This window comes from Rattus norvegicus, chromosome 1 (assembly GCF_021556685.1).
Source record: "Rattus norvegicus strain SHRSP/BbbUtx chromosome 1, alternate assembly SHRSP_T2T, whole genome shotgun sequence".
Taxonomy (NCBI): Eukaryota; Metazoa; Chordata; class Mammalia; order Rodentia; family Muridae; genus Rattus; species Rattus norvegicus.
In genome coordinates, this window is record NC_141534.1 from 56,949,429 (window position 1) to 56,966,141 (window position 16,713).

General features: G+C 46.1%; 1 pseudogene; it reads right to left on the reverse strand.

The window, feature by feature from the left end:
- Positions 1 to 1,466: 1,466 nt before the first annotated feature.
- Positions 1,467 to 1,944, reverse strand: LOC134484148 (large ribosomal subunit protein eL24-like; annotated as a pseudogene).
- Positions 1,945 to 16,713: the final 14,769 nt, after the last annotated feature.

Sequence of the window (16,713 nt, forward strand, 5' to 3'; positions counted from 1 at the left end):
GGTGGTCTGAAAAGCACTGTGCTGTCACAGCCCCAAAGTAGCTGGTAAGCTGCTATTATCAAGTGCTAACCAGTCTGTGTGTACTGTTTGCTATTCATAGTCAGAGCACTGCCTTTTCTTTTGCCCTGGGGTTTTGTCATCAACCTCCATTGGAGAAAGCCCTCTGCAGTCCCAGGACCTTCCCACCCACTTCCATCACTGCTGGGTCTCCTCCCCTCCCCTCCCCTGGGATGTCCAATTCTCACTGAGGATTCGCCTCTCTCTTGAGGTTTTCATACTTGTGAATGTCCCGTGGACACTCTCTTGTCCCAAGAGCACACTAGTGCTCAAGTCCTCATTCTGTGCTTCAGCTGCTCTTAGTTACTGAAGCTCTCAGATAACACAGATGCTTCCCACCACACACAACACCCACATTTACATTTAAGATTCCGTCTGTGAAGAAAAATGTCACACAGAGAGAAACTGAAGTTTACCTTATTCCACAGTTCAAACAAATGAAGCAGGATTTAGTCTTCGCCAGCACACAGCTTAATATGCCAGGCTACTGTGTCCAGACTCCTGTGGGTCTTACTCAGCTGTGGGAATTCCACCGCATCCCCACCCCCACCCATCCTACTGATGCACCTTCTGTCTTCGAGTGTGTTCACCCTCTGAAAGCCTGACGTGGGTTAAATTCATAAGGTCTTGGAATCTGACTGGCTGGTCCCTTAGTTTGTCTTGCCTGGTCCTATGTGTCGTTTGCTGAGATTTCTGGACTGTGCTAGCTGCATGCCTTGCTCTCTGCTGCTTGACTCTTACCTTTTTAAGGTAGAATACAGAGATGGAAGACAGAAAGACACAGGAGTCCGACCTTCACCAGGTGGGACTGTGTTTATTAGTGCACACAGAAAGGGGCAGCCTCTCTCCTGAGGAAGACTGAGGGGCCTGCCAGGGGGGAAACACTGACTATGAATCCTTACACGAGTCAGGTATGGGGCTTGGTACTAAGGAAATGCTGAAGCCATAACCCATGTCTCTCCCTCCTGAAACTGTTTGCCCACGGGTGACAGAAAGCCTCTACAGAGCTTCTTTTCTGTGCTGACCCATGAGGTTGAAAAAGTTGTCTGTAGTCCAGGAATCCGGCTGCTCTATTGTTGACTGTGGTTGCAATGTGACCAGATGAGCCTGCTCCTGCATCTGTGATTGTCCTGTAATAAGGAACGGTTACCTAGAACTGTGAGCAGGAATAAACCCACCCCATTCTGCTAAGTAGCTTCTGTCAGAGTGTTTTGTCACAGAAAAGAAACAGAGACATGAAAGGAAGATGGAGACACATCGACGAGGGGGAGATCTGACCCAACGCAAACCCAGTAACTACTCCAACATCTGATTCCTTTCTTTTTCTTTCTTTCTTTTTTCTTTTTTCTTTTCTTTAATTTTTTTTGAGTTAAAGACAAATCTTTATTTTTAAACTCTCATCTACCAAATTAGTATTTCCTACCAACTCGGGGAGCAGAGACCTTCACAGGCTTCACGATCTATTGTTTAGTGGTTGTCTTTGTGGGGGCCTTGGCAGCAGCCATTGCTGTCTTCTTTGATGCCTGCTTAGCCTTTTTTGCTTCCTTGGCAGCTCTGATAGCCTGTTCTCGCTGAGCTTTCCTAACTTCTGGTTTCTGATTCCTCTTGGCCATTATATCAGCCAGAGAAGCACCCGTGATGGCCTGCTGGAATTTGACTGCAAGCGGGTTCCTTTCTTTTGAATTTCTTCCAACTGTCCTTCCTTGTGTTTTCTTCTGGACAGGACAGTCCAGTTAATTTGCCGAGGGTTCCTTTGGAAAGGAATGCAGACTCACATTTGGCATTAAGAAACTTGAAATCCTTCCCATCGGTCCTGGCATACCGAGGCCCGTGTCCAGAGTAGATCTTGTACCTGCTAAAACTGCACAGCTCTACCTTCATGGTGACAGATGTCCCTGATTCCTTTCAAACACACCCTCTCTGTGTGCTTTTTCTGATAATGATTTTAAAAAATGCATTCCTTTCTTGGTGTGATTTTAAGTTTAAAATAAACACTGTTGCAAAAAGCCACATAAATTTAGATATTTCTAGCAGAAAATTATCTTGATTTTGAAAGATGTGTTTGATTTACTTTCAATATGAAACCAGCATGAGACTTGATCCCACTGATTCCACAGCTGAGGACAGCATAGACTACATAGTGAGATGTGGTCTCAAAAATAAATAAATAAATAAATAAATAAATAAATATTAATTCACAGCTGCATGCTTTATTAATTGTTACCATTATGTTGCTTGAGACTTATTTTTTAAATACAGAGAACTGTGTTTTGACTCTTCCCTCTCTCTTTTTATTTCTTTTCAACTTAATGGAAGATTTCCAATAAAAGATCAACTTGACTTCACATTGCTTTCATTTTCTTTTTACCGTTTCTCTGTTGTCTATTTTGTTCGGTTTCAACTTCTTTCTCTACTCATTAGGTATCAAGAAACTCACAGTAATTGGCCCTGTATTGGAACAAGGCAGAGAATGGATGGGTGGATAGACCGTGTGAAGAAGGGAGGGACTGAGTAATAAATGCTTGGATAGAGGATGAATGGATCACTGGATTGATGGATGGACTGGTGCGTGAGTTGGTGTATGAATGAATGGTGGATAATGATACATTGATGGATGGATGGATGGATGGATGGATGGATGGATGGATGGATGGTTGGATGGATGGATGGCAGATGGATGGATGGATGATGGATGGATGATAGATGCATGGATGTGTGATGGAGAGATGGATGATGGATGGATTGATGATGAATGGAAGGGTAGTGGATGGAGAGGTGGATAGATGAATGGTCAGGGAGTGTAATGGTTACTACTGTTTGCTAACTGCATGGGATATAGAATCACTTAGGAAAGAACATTCTGGAAATATCTGTAAGGAGTTTCTAAACTGAGTTAACAGATATAGGAAGACCATGTAATAATGTCCTGAGATTCCTAAGATGAATTAAAAGGGAGAAAGCTAGCTGAGTGCTCACATTCATTAACTCTGATTCCTGAATGTGGACACAATGTGAGCAGCTCCCTAACCTGGATGATGGAAGATGGATGGGTGGATGCTTCCCTTTCTGTGATGGACTGTAGTCCAAAACTGTGAGCCAAAACAAATCTATCCTTAAGTGGCTTTTGTCAGAACACAGAGGAAAGTAAACTAACAGACACAGGCCCAGAAATAAATGCAGTTTCCTATTTTATGCTTCTTAGTGTGTGTGGTCAGGTTGCTGATAGTGCCAGCATGCCACAGTAGCATGTCTTTCTGAGGGACTTGGGTTTACTACCATTGACAGTGTTCAGCAAAGACCCCAGCAGGCTCATTTTAACCAAGAATCTGAGCAAGGAAGGTCTTTAGCCTTCCAGGCCTCTAGCTCCTGAGGCCTAAAGTGTGCTCAGCAATTTCTTTGACGAAGGAAAGAATATCTTCTAAGAAAAACCCTGACTTTTCCAGTCTGGGCATTTATTTGACTTGTGGCAGTGCAGGTTGTTTTCAGGCTGTACACGTATATTTCAAGACAGTGAATCCCATGAGATTCCTCTCTGACAGAGGAAAGAGCTTTATCAGAACTGAAACAGAAGCTGTGCACAGGACTCCCCTGCCTGCTTAGCCTTGCTTCAGGGTGCAGGACCGTCGGGAAAACACAGGCCAGCTGGGGCAGCTCCACTGGGGTGGCCATCATCCCGGGCACTGTCTGCTGGCTTGTCTCAGGCCAGGCCTTGGGTGTTCTACCTGCCTGGGAGTGCTGCAGGTCACAGTGATGCCCACGGCTTCAAACCCAGAGGAAAGGAGCTCGAATGAGTGGCCTCCTGCAGAACACAGATGCTGCCTCTGCCCTGGAGAGCAGGCTCCCTTCTGAGCCTTCTGTCTGGCTTGTGCTGAGCTCTGGGAGGGGAAACTGTCAGAAGGCTTTTTTTTTTCCTGAAGCCTCAAACAACTGATTCAGCTTTTTTTCTGATGTTTTTGTTACTAAAAGATCAAAGTCTCCATTTCAGCCAAAGCCCTTCCTGGGCTGGGTAAAATCCTGTGAGGAGAACATTCCTCTGAGAAACAGTGAGTTGCCTGTGGGAAAGGCAGTTTCTTGGGCCAGGTGACAAAGGACCACTCCCTGGGCCCTCTTGAAGCCCACAAGTTGATTACATTTGCTCTGGTTCCTCAGTGATGCATCAGTTGCCAGCTGTGTCTCCTGCAGTCTAGGAACTGGAGCTCCCTGTGTTTGAAGTTAAGGAGTCTGAGGCCCTTTGAGCACTTTCTCCACCTTGGTCTCCAGATGTCAGAAGAGAAAACCCTGGCCAGCATGGTTTCTCTGCAAGTTAATGAAGTCATTGATGTCTCCAACCGAGAGAGCAGCAGTGTTTCCCTCTAGGAATGCTGCAGTGGCTGGCATTCACCCAACTTTGCATTGCCATCAAAACCACAGCTAGAACTAACAATGAAGAAAACCCATGAGCATCTAGCATAGAGCAAGCCCCAAGCCCAGTAAAGAATAACAGTCATTGTTCAGGAACATTTAGGGACTGTGTGCATATCTTATAAAACCAGGCACTCCAAATAGACATCAGCATGTGGACCACAGAACTAAGTGAGACACAAAAATGGAATTCCATTAAGTGGGATGTCATAACAGTGGTTCAACCCTCTTGAACCCTTCAGGTCAGTGTTGAAAGTACCTTGGTCCATTATGGCACGGGAATATGTACCACCAGAGAGAGCCAAGCCAACTTTTTCTCCTTATCTGCTCCCACATAGTAAAGAGCCAGTTTGAACATGTTTCTTAAAACCATCACCTGTGTGTGGAGATAGACAAGTCATTAGCAGGAGCCTGCTAGGCCTCAGCTCTTCTTGACCTGCTGAGGAAGTGAGTGCTCCATATCCTGACTCACATGCTCCCCAGCAGCTCAACACCTTCCCTCACACTGAAGACTTCAATTTGGCTATTCAAAGGTCCTTGAAGATTGAGAAGTCAGTCTCCAATGGAGGCTATAGCATTCTCCACAGCAGACTTTCATGTCAGTATTACTACTTTGTATGAAGAATTGTTTCCATCTTCCAAATGAGGAAGCAGTGATGGTCAAAAGGTAGAGAAATCGAGTCATCCCCAAAGCCTGCTTAGATTGGGCTCTACATACACACAAATGTGTGCATGAACACACACGCACGCACACACACACACACACACACACACACACACACACACACACACACACGAACGCACGCTCACCAACTACCCAGGGCATTTCTGCAGTCACCTGACCAGTGAGAGGAGACAGTTTTACACACACCCCACCCCAACACCCGCACACCACCTTCACCTGGACCCTGGCCCCACTTTTTGTACTAGTTACCACTCAAGGTGCTGTGCTGACAGACTCCGAGGGCTCGTTAGGGTCTTTCTGACACTGAGGAAATCATTTAAGTGCTCACTTCAGTTGACCACAATGTCAGTTGTTGATTCTCTAATATTTTGCTTACTGCATCAGTTTTTTATTCCTGCTATAAGAATGTCCTGTGAGACCCAGTTGCTGCTCAGATCACAATATCTGCAGATGCCACCACTGCCTTTTTGAAGATACTGACAAGCATCCCACTGAGACCCTGTTTCTGGGGCCCTAAGCTGACAGAGTTCCCAGTATCAGGATCTCTCACCTGGGACATCAGGTTAAATCACAGGGCACATTAGAAGCCAGACATTCTATTCCCACCATTTTCCCTGACACCTGCCTAGGAATTAGAACGTATGGCAGCAGACTTGTACTGTGAGACATCCCCTATCTCCAGAAATCAGAAAAAGATATCCCTACTTCTGCAGTGAGGCCATAGTTTCCTCTCTTCCAAGACACCACCACACAGTCTGTCTCTGCTGCTGGGTCCTGAATGATCCTTGAAGCCACAGTGATGCATTTGCCTCTCTGTCTGTCCACAGCTATAATAACTTCTATGAAAAGTTCTTCACTCCCCAGAGATCCATTTCAGTGTCCCTCCCGACGACTCCCCATTCAAAACCTTTCACCTATTCCTTTAAAATCTCCATAAATGTAGAGGTTTAAAAACAAGAATAGTTTATACTTTACAGTCCTGGTAGAATGAATGATGAAATCAAGTCAATAGTGACTGTATTCCTAGATCTCTCTCCCACCTCACTCCCCCCCTCTCCCTTTTTCTCCCTCTCCCACCTGCTCTCTCTCTCTCTCTCTCTCTCTCTCTCTCTCTCTCTCTCTCTCTCTCTCTCTCCCCTTCCTTCCTTTGTTCCCACCATTTTTCTGTAATGTCCATACTAAATGCGATGTTTAATTTTGATGGTCCTTTTGACAGGATGTAGACTCACTTAGGACGCACACTTCTGGCCAACTTCTATGGATGTATCCAGAGAGGCTTAACTGATGAGAGAAGACTCCCTTCTTCCAATGAATGCAGCAGCATTCTATGAGTTAGGATCCCACCCTGAAGGAGAAAAGGAGAGGGAAAGAGAAGAACACCAGCACTCCATAGCCACTGTTTTGTGACTGCGGTCACCATCTGCCCAACCACTTTATGCTCCCATCACAGCGCCTTCTCTTCTAGATTGTGTTTCCTCAAACCATGAGCCAAAGCAAGCCCCCTCCCTTCCCTCAGCTGCCTTGGGCCATATTTCGTAATGAGAAAATAACTATACTCCAAGCAGTGATGTATGGCTCAGCCACAACCCAGTCCCAGTCATTCACTTCTTTTTTTAATCCCCCCCTTTTTTAATCTTTTTAAAAATTTCGTTCTTATTTACATTTCAATTGTTATTCCCTTTCCTGGTTTCCAGGTCAACATGCCCCTAACCCTTCCCGCTCCCATTCTATATGGGTGTTCCCCTCTCCATCCTCCCTCCATTACCACCCTCCCCAACAATCCCATTGACTGGGGGTTCAGTATTGGCAGGACCAAGGGCTTCCCCTTCCACTGGTGTCCTTTCTAGGCTATTCATTGCTACCTATGCAGTTGAAGCCCAGGGTCAGTCCATGTGTAGTCTTTGGGTAGTGGCTTAGTCCCTGGAAACTCTGGTTGGTTGGCATTGTTGTTCATATGGGGTCTTAAACCCCTTCAAGTTCTTTCAGTCTTTTCTTTGAATCCTTCAGTGGGGATCTCGATCTCAGTTCAGTGGCTTGCTGCTGGCATTCGCCTATGTATTTGCCATATTCTGAATGTGTCTCTCAGGAGAGATTACATCCAATTCCTGTCAGCCTGCACTTCTTTGCTTCATCCATCTTATCTAGTTTGGTGACTGTATATGTATGGGTCACATGTGGGGCAGGCTCTGAATGGGCGTTCCTTCAGTCTCTGATATAAACTTTGCCTCCCTATCCCCTCCCAAGGGTATTCTTGATCCCCTTTTAGGTAAGCGCTCTACCACTGAGCTAAATCCCCAGCCCCTTGATCCCCTTTTAAAGAAGGAGTAAAGCATTCACATTTTCGTCATCCTTCTTGAGTTTCATGTGTTCTGTGCATCTAGTCTGGAAGCTGAGGAAGGGAACACGGACATCGTCTCAGTTAGGGGTTTACTGTTGTGAAGAGACACAACACAACCAATGCAGCTCTTATGAGGACAACATTAATGGACACAGGATTGCAGGTTCAGAGGTTCAGTCCAGTATCATCAAGCTGGGAGCATGGCAGCATCCAGGCAGGCATGGTGCCAGAGAGAGTGAGAGTTCCACATCTTTATCTGAAGGCTGCTTGGGGAAGATTGGCTTGCATGTGGATAGGAAAAGGGTCTTAAAGCCCATGCCCACAGTGACACACCTGCTTTAACAAGGCCATGCCTCCTAATAGTGCCACTCCCTGAGCTAAGCATATACAAACCATCACAGACATCTTGCAGGTGGGTGGCACTGTTCTATCAGACAGAAGTCTCAGCTCCCATTAATATTTTGAGATCAACCCTGGATAGGGCACAGAGCCCTCCACACATCCTTTGACTCAGGGAAGCATCATATGAATGAGATTTGTTTTCAGAAGCACACATGACTCTCCAGGCCTCACTTCCATCCAGGTCCTAGGGAGTCTCCAGGGCTAAATTCTGTCTCTTCTTTTGCAGAAGAAAAATAAAATAAAAATTCACACTTCACAATACAGCGAATAGCAAAAATGGTGAAAGGTTTAAATACAACAGATTAGTACCTGAGCATGAGGATTGACTTTATATGGAAAGTGTTTGGGTGCAGTGCAGTATCCTCTTACATCTACGTGGTGGCCTGTATGTCAGGGAGATGTGTGTGTGTGTGTGTGTGTGTGTGTGTGTGTGTGTGTGTGTGTCCATCCCCTTTTGCTCCTTGTATCTATATTATCTGCACCTCAGTGCAAGAGAGTGTAGAATCCAGAAGTCACCCCGGCTGCTGTTCCTGAGGTAGGTCCTCAACCTTATTTTCAAGACAGGCTCTCTCTGGCCTGCAGCTGGCCAATTATCTGGGCTGGATGACCAGTCGCTTCCAGGCCTTTGGTATGCCAACCCATAATATCAGATTAAAGGCCTATGTAGATGGCTGGCTTCTTATTTATAGATTGACTGATTTTTATATGAATACAAGAGATAGATTTAGGCCATATATTTGGAGGACCACTGGCTATTTCCTTACTGAGGTTTCGATTTTTTTTATGCTTTATTAGGGTGTCTGGTTTTATTTATTGTGGTAGTTTTTATGTTCTTATGTGGAATATTATTGTTTTGATTATTTACATGTGTAATTTTAGCTCCTGTATTGCTACATCTTTTTCACTATTTGATTCCTACTTTTTAATGTTATTTTTAGACAGCATCAGTACTGATCAAATGTCTACACAGAGTGAGGAGGAGTTACCACTCCATATCCCCAAGCCCAGTATCTCTGAGGAGGGAAACGTTCACTCCCAATACAAAGTATTGAGGACAATTGGGCAAGGGAGCCACGCCAAGGTCCACCACTGGCTCACAGGCACCCCGGTGGCTGTCAAAGTTCTCCTAAAGTACAAGCAGTGGTTCCAGCAAGCTATGACGGAAGCAAATATATAGAGAAAGACCAACCACCTGAACATCATCTCGCTCCTCCAAATCATTGAGAGCAAACCTAGAATATACCTCATAATGGAGCTGGTGGAAGGCCAACAGAGAGTCAGAGCACATAGAGGAGGACCAGGCCAGGGAAATATTTGAACAGATATTATCAGCAGTGAGCTACTGCCATGGGCCTGGTATAGTTCACAGGGACCTCAAACCAGATGATATTATGATCGATAAAACGAAAAGGTCAAAGTCCTCGACTTTGGTCTTAGCACCCAATTTCAACCGGGACAAATGCTAACCCAGCACTGCTGTGCGTACTCTTTTTGTGCCCCTGAACTCTTCCTTGGCCATCTATAAGACGGGCCAAAGAATGACATGTGGACCATAGGAGTGGTCTTGTGTTATATGGTGGTGGGAAAGTTCGAATTAGATTCACTGATCATCCAAGAGCTTCAAAGACAAGCTGTGGCAAGAGTGTATGCTTCCTCATGTGGGGTTTCAGAAAAGCTGGAGGACCTCCTTAGTCTGTTACTGAGAGTAATTCCCAGCTATAGATCAAGAGCCACAGAGGTGATGAAACACTCCTGGTTGAAAGAATACTGGAAGGGTTTCCCAAGTCCTTATGGAGAACTACTCCCCCTCACACCAGACCCTGCAATTTTGGATGCGGTGGAATGTATTGGATTCCAAGCCTCTGTAATAAAATACTCTTTAATGAAAAGAAAATATAATGAGGCAATGGCAACTTATTGCTTCCTACAAGAGCAGGCTCTCCAAGGGTATGGTTGCATAGCCCAGGCACAGCAAGTGAGTCCAGTTACAGCCCCATTTCCCTAGCCTTGATGCTGCTGCTGCTTTCAGATTACAACTAAAGAGGAGTGGAATTGTGCTACTTCTTGTCACCTTGCTACTGTCATCCTCCCATGGTCAAGGTCTGGCTATGGCCAGAAGGCTACTCCAAGAGGAGGCAGAAGATCCATTGTCCCTGGTCTTCTCAGGCCATTCCTGAAGACACCTACACAGAACCACTATCACAAATGTGCCATGAGTATCCCATGCCTTCAACCAACAAGCATCTTCACTGAGAAAAGTAGCAGTAAGAAAATAAGACAATCTACTCTCCCACAGAGCCCCAGCAGAGGATGAGCCCATCCTGAGCAGGGTCTGGCCCAGAGGATTTAAGGGGTGGACCAGGAATAAAGGAAATGCCCTGATAAAGCTGTGTTGCTGCTTGCCAAGGTGAAAGAAACCTCTCCTGGGGGAGAACAGCAACTAGCCCTGGAAATGAGCCACAGGGAGAGTCCAGAGTACAAGCAGCAGGCACAGCCCAGGTACCTTTGTGCTTTGTCCTTTCCAGTTTGATCTATGCTGGTCCTTCCTCTGTCTCTGGTTTCCATTTTCCCCATAATTCTTACCTTGTTCCTTCTCTAATTTCTTTTGATGTTTCCCTAACAAAAAGCCTTCTCCCTCTTCTTGATTTCTCCTCTTCCCAGCAGGGACTCAATATAAATGATGTGTATGCCACTCTACAGAATTGTCTTGCTGCCCAATCCCTTTACATGGACTCTATCTCCCCCTTAGGACAATAACTCCCAAAGGGTGATGACTAGAGGGTCATGGGCTCATAGCCTCATCCTTGGGCTACTGGTCCTAGCACATGTGGTCATTAATTACAAGTGCCTCAGAACAGATTCTTATCTTTTCAAAAGTAACATCACATTTCAGTAAGTCTCAAAACTAATAACAAAGTTTGTCATTGAATAAGTATCAACAGCCTAGTTTGCTGGTTATTGTTGATGGTCAGAATCGTGCATGCATGCATAGTTTTGTGCATACTGATTTTTTGTTCCTAAGACCTAGTGATATATAGGATTTTATAGGTAACATTTCTAAATAATTTCTTTCAAAGATCTCAACTGGGAAGTAGAAAAGGAGAAATAATAAAATAGTAAGGCAATCAAAGCCCCAAATAGTAATCTAAGAATTCTAACTCATTATTTTTTTGTATTTTTTGGCTTGCAATAAATTGTCTTGTCTCTTTCACAGTGCCATCTGGAAATTCTGTCATGTCCTGAGTATAAACAGGAGGTGACATCAGAGACATGGCCAAGGAAAAGACACCAGCTGAAGCTACATCAGCAACAGGAGTAGAAGCAACAGCACCAGCAGCATTAGCAGTAGCAGAAGGAGGAAGAGTAGGAGGAAGATGAGGAGGAGAAGAGGGGGGAGCTGGAGGAAGAGAAGAGGAGGAGGAAGAGAGGAGAAGGAGGAGAAGGAGAGAAATGTGGAGGAGAAAGAGGAGGAGGAAAAGGAGGAAAATGTGGAGAAGAAGGAGTAGGAGGAGAAGGAAGAGGAGGAGAAGGAAGAGGAGGAGGATGAGGATGAGGAGGAGGAGGAGGATTTTGCTTCCTTTTCCCTGAGAGAATTGAAAATGACTTCTTGTGGATACACATACTCTGCTGAGCACTGTTTATGAGAACGACTTAACAGAATATTAATCATTCATAGAAGACATGTCAATATTCCTGAGGGGGTTCACCCATGGAAGATAGAGTCCGATGGCAGAGGCAAGCTGTGTGGAATGTTCTTAATGAGGAAGACCTTCTCAAAGCTGATGGTGTAATAGGTCTGAAGGAGCATTTTGTGGGAGTCAGGGTCCCATCCCCCTCTGTCAGGGCACACAGAGCTCCTAGCCTTACATCATGCCTAAGAGATGACATGGAATATTGGCTTCTCTGGTCCCCACAGGGTCCTGGATTGCTTGGTTCCCCCTCATTCCTGGTCTACCCTGTACCTCATGGTGTCTGGAGCTTCTATGGCCTGAAATTACATCAATGATTCACTGGAGCTGGACCTGAACCCAGATCACAGGGATGCCCTGGGCACTGAGGACATTAAGAGCAGCAGACACCATCTCCTCCACTGCTTCTGACTCCGCTCCACAAGCCAAGGCAGCTCCCACATAGTAGGCATCCAGCCTAACTCCCAGCAGGGAGAGTGTGAGATGTCTGTGGATGAACCCACAGCGACTGCATGATTGCGTGGGAAGATAACTGGCAGCATCTGGAACAGCCTCACTGTACTGATAACCTGACCCAGTAACATGCCCCATTTACACATCTCCTACCTGTGGCTTGTGTAGGGTCCTCAGGGCAGATCCTAAAGTCCATCATGGCTGAACAGCAAAAGTTTGCACATCATTGCAATATGGAGGCTACTCTCAGCTGATGGGACCCACACAGACTATGGAAAAGTTTGTTTAAGTGAAAGTTGGCCGTCCTTGAACTCTCCAGTCTTCCAGGGTAGTGTGTGGTGAACATATCCAGAGCCATTCCTGAAAAACATAAGTGCCAAAATTCAACAATAAGGAGAGAATCCTGCACTGGAGGGAATCACTTGGCCCATTGAGGACACAAAGACATCCTATGCCATGGCATGGAGGCTCCCAAGAACTTCTAGGATGAATGTGAGGCACACAAGAGATCACAGGCATTCCTGGGAGAACATTAAAGTATCTGGAATTATCAGAGACCCTAAGGTAGGTTGGGGAAGATATGGAGCTGATGCATGCTGGGATGCTTGGAGGAGACAGCCTGAGGCAACATAGAGGGAAATGTGTTGTGAGACAGAGAAACCAACAGGATGGCTTATCTGGCCCAGGACAGATCGAATAGCCAGAATTAGGTGGTCTGTGAATACCTGGAGTCCTGGAATTGTAGAAGCATAGAAAGAACCAAAAGTCAGGGTGAAGACTACCTCCATGTTTTCGTATCTCCCTGTAGGTTGAAGAGGCAGAGAATGACCGCAGAGGTGACCAGTATGTCCTCAGCCTGGACAACAAGTGTCTGCTCAATCATACAGACAGCTCACGACTATCTCACCCAAAGCAACCTGAGACTGCACACTGGTGGACCAGCTGGGTCCTCAAGAGCTTCGCTCTCTCAATGGCATGAAGTTCAGGAACTACCTCTTCCTATACTTGCCTGGGGAAGACCCTACCCTTGAGGACATTGTGGTCTGGGCAAGAGTCATATAGTAGTCCTGTCTGTGCCAGCCAGCCTTGAAGGTGGTTTGGGAGCATTCCAGCATGATCAGCCTCCAGCCATTTCCATGCAAGTCAGTTGTTGGCCCTCAGCACTTCTGCCTACCACTTCAGTCCTTTCCCTGCCCACTTGTAGGAGACGGCGGGGCGGGGGGGAACCCTGCTCTGACATGAGCCTAGGGCTTGGGATTGACCCTATTTTTCTTGGTTCTGTCTCCAAGCTCCTAGGATTCTCTGGAGCAAAAGTGTCTGAGAGAAACAAGTGTCTTGTTAGCCCTGAAGCAGCTTGGGCTCTTGTCTTATCTGCTAGAGACGGGGTCAGAATGGGACTTGGGCAGTAGATGGAGCTCTGTGACTGCAAAGCCTGCCTAGGCTCCAAGGACCCAGAGCTGGTTACTGCAGGGTCTCCTAGATCAGGACTCTGCAGTTCCTTCTCATGTCTTGCTTTTAACTGTACCCAACACAAAGCCTCCCTTGCAGTATGTCTCAGTTCCACACGAGATCATACATACAAGACACCACTGCATGAAATGGAAAAAAGCCCTCACTGCACACCTCAGGCTATGGAGTCTGCTCCATCTGGTGTGACAGTGTTGCTGACGCACTGGTAAAGGGCTGTTTGGGGTCTCCTCTCCTCACCTTAGCCAAGGAGGTCCAGGGGCATCAAGCAGGTTCAGTCCTGGGGTTCTGGGATGGTGCATGGTCCATTATTTAGCCATGGAGTCTTCAAGATTTCTTGACTGCCCAAGGTCCAAAGAAGTATTTGATGTCCCTTTACTTGGATAAGAGGAAACTGAATGTCACTGCTGCTCACAGGTTCTTGCTAGTTGAGCCCAATAGTGGATGCATTTTTGTGAGTCACATCTGCACCTCTTCCTAACGTTTGTCAGAGTGGAACTTAAGTCTGACTGGCTGGGTAGTACAGCACCTCCTCATCTAGGCCTTCTTGTGTGCATCTTGAGCTCATCCAGAACATGTGAGTTTGGCACAACCATTGAGCATGTCAACTGATGCAATGACCCACACAGAGGTGCTGACAGATCTGAGGGTTCTATTCCCTGGACATTGTGACACCGAACAGACTGGGAACAGCGGGAAGAGGAGGGTCCACAAGGCTAGCTCAGGATGCAATCCCAATAGATAAGTGTCCCCCATTCATACAAAATGTGGTGAACTAGCCCTGACGAGAAGCATATTACCTTCCATTAGAAAACCTTTGGGAACAAAAACCCTAGTGTTAAGTGGAGTCTGTGCCAACTGTGGGTATCTGGCATCAGTCAGGACAGGTGTCAAGACAGGCCCACCCACACACATACATGGACACACATTGAGGTACACACACATGCACACACACACACACACACACACACACACACACACACACACACCACCTGCTACCATGGGGGTGTGTACAGCCTGCCTCGCCTTCCACCACATATGTCCCTGAAGTTTGTGAGTCAAAGGGTTCCCTATCCCTCAAGCTCAGTTTAGGTCACTCTGCTCCGTCTTGTCCTTGCCTGGCATCAAGCTTTTCACCTGACCCTGGGGGTTCACAAGTGCTCCCAAGGAAAAAAGTAGTCCATATCTCCACTTTTACATGATTGCCCATACTGCTGGCTTCTGGCAGGAGTCCAGTGTGGATAGGTACTTGGCAGGGTCTTGGTCCTTGGTTTGTCAGTCTCTCCATGACCACAGAGCTTCTGTGGAAACAAAGCACTGCAGACAGAACTTTTGAAATCCTGGGTGGCATGGTTGAGTATGCCGGTAAAGAGCAGACAGAACCAGCATGGCAACAGTACACACCTCTGGGCCTGGATGTGCCTGTCTGCCCTTTCAACCAGAGCATGGCCTGCTGTAACAGCTGCTTGTCATTATCTTGGGGAACACAGCAGTGAGAACCCTGCTGGGGCTTCTATCCTCAGGCAGGTGGCAGGAGCCTTGAGCTCACTTGTCCCCCATTATTCCCCTGGTCCAGGGATTATGTTTTTCAGTACTCCCAGAAGCAGCAGAGGCCAGCATAACTCATCCTTAGTGTGTGCAGCATGTGCATGGAGGTCAGGACCTGTGCCCTGTGTCTATAGAGAATAAAGGAGCCAAGACCTTTGACTGACCCTGAGAAGCCACGTGGGTCCCATAAAGATTCTATTTCTGCCTTTTCTCTGGGCCTATGGGGACACAAGGGGTGCAGAACTAAATTCTTCAGAGGAACTTCCAAGTGCCAGCAGCCACTTAAAGAACTGTTCACCATCCTTGGTCTTCAGGTATATCCAAATCAAAAGCACCCTGAGATTCCAACTTATGTGCATCAGAATGGCTAAAATAAAAATCTCAAGTGACATCCAGCACATGCTGATGAGGATGTGGAAAAAAGGGAACACTCCTCCATTGCTGCTTGGATTGCAAACTTGTACATCCACTTTCTAAGTCATTTGGCAGTTCCTCAGAAAACTGGGAATCGTTTTACCTCAGGACTTAGCTAAATAATCCCTGGACATAAACCCAAAAATGCCCCACCATCCCACAAAGACGCCTAATGAACTATGTTCATAGTGGTTTTATCTGCAATAGCCAAGAATTAAAAGCAACCTAGATGTCCCTCAACTGAAGATAAGATACAGAAAACATGTAATATCTGCACAAGGGAATACTCTTCAGCTATTAAAAATAAATAAATTATGAATTTTGTAGGCAAATGGATGAAGTTGACAATGTCATCCTTAGGGAGGTAACCCAGAACCACAGAGAAATTTATGGTGTGTACTCACTTGTAAGTGCACATTAATCATAAAGTTCAAGATAACAGATTGATAGGAATGAAGGAAGAAGGAGGTCCTATCTGAGGAGTTGTGAATCTCACTCAGAAAGTGAAAAAAAAATAGTCCCAGTCCTCAGAAGGATGAAGTGATGGAACAGGACAAGAGAAGGGACAGGAAAGGAGATAGAAACGGTGATTAGGTCTAGGGAGAAGGAGTTGGGAGAGGAAAGGGATTGATAATGCAAACTGTCTTGGCAGGAAGGGGCAGGGATTTGTGGTGACTTGCCAGATGCCTGGTAAAGTAGAGGATAGGGGGAGTCTTCGAGGGTGACTCTACCTTAGATTAAAACCAGAGCAAGAGAGTGAAATGGCCACCTCTTGTAGCAAGAAAGAATTTCTAGAAAAGGAAGGCAACATCAATACACTCACGAAATGTTCAACTCAAAATCTGTCTTGCCAATAAATGTGCAGGGATAAAGACAGAGCAGAAATTGAGGGAAGAACCAAAGAGTGACTGCCCCAAAATGAGATCCATCTCATGTGACAGACACAAACTCTGACAGTATTTATGTTACTCTGATTTACTTGCAGACAGAAAAGTAGCACACCTGTCTCTGGAGAGGCTTCACTCAGCGGCTGAAAGCCACAGCCAAATGTCAGGTGGAGCTCAGGAAGTCTTGAGGAAGAGTGGGGGATAAGCAAATCAGAGGGGTCAAAGACCCTACAAGATGACCCCCAGAGTCAATTAGCCTTGGACCATGGAGAATGCTAGAGTCTGGGCAACCAACCCCAGAGCCTGATGTAGCTATCTGGAGCTGGTCTCCATGTGGGTCATTTGACAAGTAGATTTAGGGCTGTCTCATTC